The 6,719-nt window shown below is 34.4% G+C and overlaps 1 pseudogene; it reads right to left on the bottom strand.

Annotated features, from left to right (window-relative positions):
* Nucleotides 1-3,866: 3,866 nt before the first annotated feature.
* LOC141712071 (kinesin-like protein KIN-5D) lies at nucleotides 3,867-5,060 on the bottom strand (annotated as a pseudogene).
* Nucleotides 5,061-6,719: the final 1,659 nt, after the last annotated feature.

Genomic DNA, 6,719 nt, shown 5'->3' with positions numbered 1-6,719 from the left:
ACTTAGCCAAAATTTCATCTTTTGACAGGAGATATCAAATTTTACTCTGGCTGCATTTCAAATTTCTTAGATATCAAAACAAATTAAGAGTAATTAAGCATACCTAACTCACTAACCAACAAAGTAAAGGTGGATTCATCAAGTGGCTTGGTAAAGATGTCTGCAAGTTGCTTTTTACTTGGAACAAAATAAAGTTCCACAGTACCATCCATAATATGCTCTCTAATGAAGTGGTACTTGATGTCAATGTGCTTGGTCCTTGAGTGATGTACTGGATTTTCAGTAATTGCAATAACACTTGTGTTATAACAGAAAATAGGAATCTTATTCACCTGTAGATCATAGTCCAACAGTTGATTTTTCATCCATAAAATCTGTGCACAACAGCTGCCAGCAGCAATATATTCAGCCTCAGCTGTAAAAGTAGAGACTGAATTTTGCTTTTTACTGAACCATGATTCTATCTTATTTCCTAGAAATTGACAGGTTCCTGTAGTACTTTTTCTATCAATTTTACAACATGCATAATCTGCATCTAAATAGCCAGTTAGATCAAAACTAGAATCTCTATGATACCAAATGCCAAGTTTTGGTGTTCCTTTAAGATATCTGAAAATTCTCTTAATAGCTACTAAATGAGATTCTCTAGGATTAGCCTGAAATCTAGCACAAAGACAAGTAGCAAACATTAAATATGGCCTACTAGCTGTTAAATATAAAAGTGAGCCAACCATGCCCCTATAGCTTGAAATATCCACAGACTTTTCAGTAGTGTTTAATTCAAGTTTAGTTTTACAGATGTGCAATCCATTAAGTCAAACTTCTTTAAAAGATCATAAATATATTTTGTTTGACTAATGAAAATTCCATCACTAACTTGCTTAACTTGTAAACCAAGAAAGTAAGTTAGTTCTCCCATAATGCTCATTTCATATTTACTTTGTATCAATTTTGCAAACTTTTTGCAAAGTTTTTCACCTGTAGAGCCAAATATAATATCATCTACATAAATTTGAACAAGTATACCAGAGCCATTAACATTTCTAAAGAATAAAGTTTTATCAACAATACCTCTTGTGAAATGATTTTCTAAGAGAAACTTTGACAGAGTGTCATATCAGGCTCTAGGTATTTGCTTCAGTCCATAAAGTGCTTTCGAAAGATAATAGACATATTCTGGAAAGTTGGGATCTTTAAAACCAGGAGGCTGACTGACATAGACTTTCTCCTCCAAATCTCCATTCAGAAAGGCACTTTCGACATCCATTTGATAGACTTTGAAATTGGCATGGGCTGCATAACACTACTAGAAATATGGGATCAGACATCAGTTCAGAACCGATGTTAAAAAAAATCTGAACCGATGTCTTCGCGTGTGATGTTAAATGTCATCAGCCTTTGACATCGGTTAACAGTCGATGTCTATTACAGTGCTATACATCGGTTTTAAGATTAAACGTGATGTCTTTGCAACAAATTTCAGCTTATATTACAATATTTCTAGGTAAATATGAGTAGATTATGAGGTATTTATCCATTAAAATATGAAACCTACAAGCTCTAAAAGCCTTTTATTAAAATTCTTTCGAACAAACCGATGTGAAATGCTAGATCAGACATCGGTTAGATTAGTTGCCCGATATGAAATGTTTGATCAAACATCGATTAAATTAGCCCCTCGATGTGAAATGATGGATAAGACATGGGTGTTTTTCATAAAACCGATGTTAAATCTTTTTGTTTAACATCAGCCATTTTCTCTAGCCGATGTTATTTGACTTAAAATATATTGATTTTTTTTCAGAACTGATGTCAAATGACTATTTCACATCGGGTTTTTTAGTTTTTTTTCGTTTAATATTATTTTGTATGATGTCTTTTGTATATTTTTTACATCGCTTTACATGTACCATTGTGATGTTAATATTCTGTAAATTGCATGCCATCCTGGTACTATTTACAGGGAACCAAAACAATGCAACATCCCAACAAAAAACATCTAAACAGAAACATAAAGGTACTCATCCAAATTACAAGTCTAATACCAAAATATTACTCATACCATACTATACATGCATTTCAAATAAAATACAAGCATTCCATTAGCCAACTTATACTATACTAATTTTTAAGTACTAAAAGCAAAAGCAACTTGCTCTGTGCTGCTGTACCAGAACTCACACCCTCCTTTCTTTGCTATCACTGGGGATTGGAATAACAACCTCTGAAAAAAGGCAAATAAAAAGTCAATTATCAACTCCTTACATGGCTAAAGTCTACTCATTTCCAAGTTCATAAGCTAATCAGGAAAAAATAATTACCAATGTGACCAATTTTCATTCCTGAATGAGCAAGTGCACGAAGTGCAGACTGAGTACCAGGACCAGGAGACTTTGTCTTGTTTCTACCTGTTGCGTGAAGCTTGATGTGAAGAGCAGTGATTCCAAGTTTCTGTGGGACATTTACCAGCTAGATTATATGAGAAAACATTACAAAGTCACTATCATCCATTTCATGCAATAAGAGGACAACTTTCAAATTTTATCCAGTGCTGACTGAGGAAGGCCTTGTGCGCAAGCCAAACTAGAAGAGGAATTATTGCTCCTACTAAAAAGAACCAGTTAATAGCAGAGTAATAGCCAAGATTCCCGAAAATTCTTTGAGGTCCAATAAGTCCCCAAAGAATATCAAATGTGTTCAAAGATGCAAAACTAATCTCACATGAACACTGAGAATATACACACTTGGTCATGCAAGAAGCAGTTATACCTAAATACTGATACCTTTACAAGTAAATCGCAATAAATGCATGCCAAGTATCTTAATAAATGTATAAATAAATTTTAGAGCTAAATAAGTAAAAATTACATAAATTTACTGGTAGGTTTACTAGTAACAGGCCCATGATGATTAACTTCCAAAGTAACCTGCGATCACCAGAAACAGATTAGAAATCTTATGCTTGAATATTATTTTATCATGCTACAGATATCAGGTCATTTGAAGAACTCAAATCCAGAATGGATCTTGAAATGCGTGATTCTAGACCCTTCTTTATACATTGCTTGACATATGTCAAAAAGTGTACAGATTTCAATACATATTAAAATATGCTAAAACAAATCCGCGACCTTGAGTTCAGATCACAATATACTTATAATAAAGTGATCTGTTACATCTAAATTCAAGATAAAAAACATTTTATGAAAAGAGGCCAGGTTTGTCACTTGTGAGTAAATCAATCAAGAGATAGCAAAGCACAAAAAATTTGCTAATATCGCCAAAACATAGATGCTCATATTTAAAGTGCAGGAACAAGTGTTTGATATCTTTCAATAGAGATGATAATTTTACACATAAAAGACGTGATTCATTAGACTTTTGTTTACAATAATCAATATGTTAAATGTATTACACGATCATGCACATGGTTTTCCACTTGTATTGTAAAACCCTCTTGGAGGAAACATTATAGAGGCACTATCAATTATTCAGGTATCCTAAAGGGCTATAAGGACCTCACCATATTTCAACAGTCATCATATAAACCATCAACCTACATATTCAGACAAATCAAGCAATCAACAGAGCTATGTACCTCAAATTCAGGAATTAGGTTATGAGACTGGGCAATCTTCTTTAAGAGCATAAGCCATGACAAATACATGTATGGTATATGCCCGGAGTGCTCCACTAGAGCATTTATTACTCGGCCAAGTGTAAGCAAACTTTTATTTATTTCTCCAGCTTCCCTTGCTCGTCCCTGCAAAGAAAATCCATTACTTTGTGATTAATCTGATCATTTAGCTAACCACTGGGAAAGAGTTTAATATATATACGTCCCAAATTAATTGTTCACTAGATTGTTACAATTTTTTAAGCTTGTTTACCTCTCTTGCACCTGAACGCGAAATATTATCAGACCCAACAAGGTCAACAAGATTGAGCTTCTCGCATTTAATCATTTCTTCCCCTTTTGTAGTAAACTCTTTGATGTGAATTGTAATACAAAATATTGAGTGAGATCGGCTACTTTGTTTATTTGTCCACCTTTTAGCAGATCATTTTTCTAAAATTTTATAAATTTCATTTGCAGTGCATACTATCTCCTCTTCCAACCCGCGGACCAAAACACCTCCCTTCCCATCCTCCATTAGTGCTATGGGCTTTTTAGATTTGTCCTCAATAAATTTTGAACATTCCTCAGGAGCCAATAAATCAGTTATCTCCTCGTTGTACAGCTCAAGATGAGAAACTTTCATGCTATACTCAGCACTTTGAGCTTTTAATATATTAAAATTTTGCCTAACAGCTCTGGGAATAACACCTGCATCACTAGGAAACTCCCCATTCTGAACATAAAATATATGAACTGTTAGCTACAAAGAAACTAATATAGCATTAAAAAGATATTGTTGTTACCACAAATTTTAACCTTTTTTCTTGCTCCTCCTTCCATTGTATAAGTTTTCCCGGTTCCCGGTTCCAGTCTGCCCATAAGCGAAAATAGTGCAATTGTAACCCTCGAGAACTTCATAAATAATAGGAGATACAGCCTGTTCATACAGATCCTTTTGCTGCGATGCTGGGCCAAAAACCTAAATATATTATCCCATATTAACTCAAATGGATACATCATCCTTAATAAAATAGCCAAATCAGTATAGAATAAACTCGTATTTGACATATATTACGGACCTTATCAAACATGAAGGTTCTATCAATCTGTTTATTATCAATGGTCTGAACGGCATAAACTTCTCTCCTATTCCTAGTACATGAAATCACAACCAGTGTATGAGCTCTAATTTCATCTTCACTCAAAGTCCTTAAAACAACACATCATCAATCATTCAGATAAATACATACTCAAGCAAGCACAATTACGCAACTAACATATATAACCTAGAAATGTACCTGCATCTGAGAATGACTTGAACATGAACACCTTTTTCTTTATTATCGTGTTGCTTATAAGTCACATTTCCTCCATCCGATCGTAGATCTCTCATCGACTTGTCAGTCGACCTCGGAGTATGCAATGGCGATATCGGTACCATACTTCCTCCCCCCTTCTGTGTGAATTAGACTCCATTTGTTCTACCTCAATTATCAAATTACAATCACCTCTACATAAAATTAAAACCTAGGTCAACTCAGTTCAATTAAATTCAAATATCAATTGAACCACAAATTCAACATTCAATAAAAATTATACAAATCAAATTAACATGAAGAAAATAAATAAAAATGAAACGCGTGGTGTGGTACACCACTAAAAACTTGAGAAGACTGATAAAAAATCTTGTCTCCAACTATGTCCCATCGAAACATCAGCTTTAAAACTTTCCCCTTCCTAAAAATATAAACAATTCCTTAGTATAATAAATTACATCTATAATAAACTAAAAAATAGAGCATTCATATACAATTAATAAACATAAGTAACACAAACTCCTTACCTTTCATCAAAATATCCTCAATCGCTTTCACCAAGGCCCGAATTAGGGTTTGTGGTTTGAATTTGTGAAAATGTGAGTACTAAACTGTTAGAATAGGGTAAATTAGTGTTTAAGATGTGTTGATAGGGAGATGGGAGAGGGAGAGTGAGACGCTGAAAAAGATGAAAGAAAAAAGATAAAGAGAAAGAGAGAATACAGAGAAAAGGCTCGATTTGGAGCTTAATTAGGTCCCTAGGTCTAAATTAGGGGGTTTATAGGAGGGAGGGTGAAAAAGGAGGCTTGAAAGGAATAGTCATGGTGTTTAAGATGGAGTCGATGTTTGTAAGAGAAAGCGGTGATTTGAGATAAGAGAGAGAGAGAGAGAGAGAGAGAGAGAGAGAGAGAGAGAGAATCGGGTGTGAGTAAAGGGGGCAAATGGGGAGATATTCTAAAGAAAAGGGGGAAATGAAAAATGAGTTGAAGGGGGAAATTTTTTAGTTAAGGTGGGAAAATTGTATACTGAAACAGAGGAAAAATGATAATTTTAATTTTTTTTTTAGAACTGGTTATAGACAACGACTTGTAAAAACAACCGATGTCAAAGTTAAAAACGTTTATTTGGAATTTCTAATATTTGAACATAGACAACGGTTACTGTACGAAACCGATGTCAAAATTCTTATAAACATCGCTTAATTATAAACTGATGTTAAAAACTCTTTTAACATCGGGTACATTACGTGCTCATGTCTAAGTACTGATGTCGTATGCACTATTTCTAGTAGTGTAAGCTAGAAAAATTCGGATGGCTTCAAGTCTTGCAACAGGAGCAAAGGTCTCATCAAAATTCCTTCTTGTTCCTGAATACCCACTTGGTGTCAATAGGATTCTTTCCTTTAGGCTTGGGTACCGGTTTCTAAACTTTATTCCTTTCAAATTGGTTTAGCTCCTCCTGCATAGCTAAAACCCAATCAGGATCTAACAGAGCTTCTTCTACCTTTTTAGGTTCTTCCTGAGACAGAAAGCTGTTGTATCGACATTCTTCTTGAGTTGCTTTTCTTGTTTGCACTCTTGAAGATGCATCACCAATAATTAGCTCAAATGGGTGATCTCTTGTTCATTTTCTCTGTTGTGGTAGGTTAGCTCTAGATGAAGAGGCCTTATAGTTATCTTGATGTGTGATTGAGTTTTGATTAGAAGAAACTACCCCTAAGTTTATGGATCTTTGACTTGAAGTTGGGGTTCTTTCTAATTGTGATCTATATTGGCTTTCAACTC

This window comes from Apium graveolens, chromosome 1, assembly GCF_009905375.1.
Source record: "Apium graveolens cultivar Ventura chromosome 1, ASM990537v1, whole genome shotgun sequence".
NCBI classification, from domain to species: Eukaryota; Viridiplantae; Streptophyta; class Magnoliopsida; order Apiales; family Apiaceae; genus Apium; species Apium graveolens.
The sequence above is the reverse complement of the archived record's forward strand: the minus strand, read 5'-3'. Positions and strand labels throughout refer to the sequence as shown.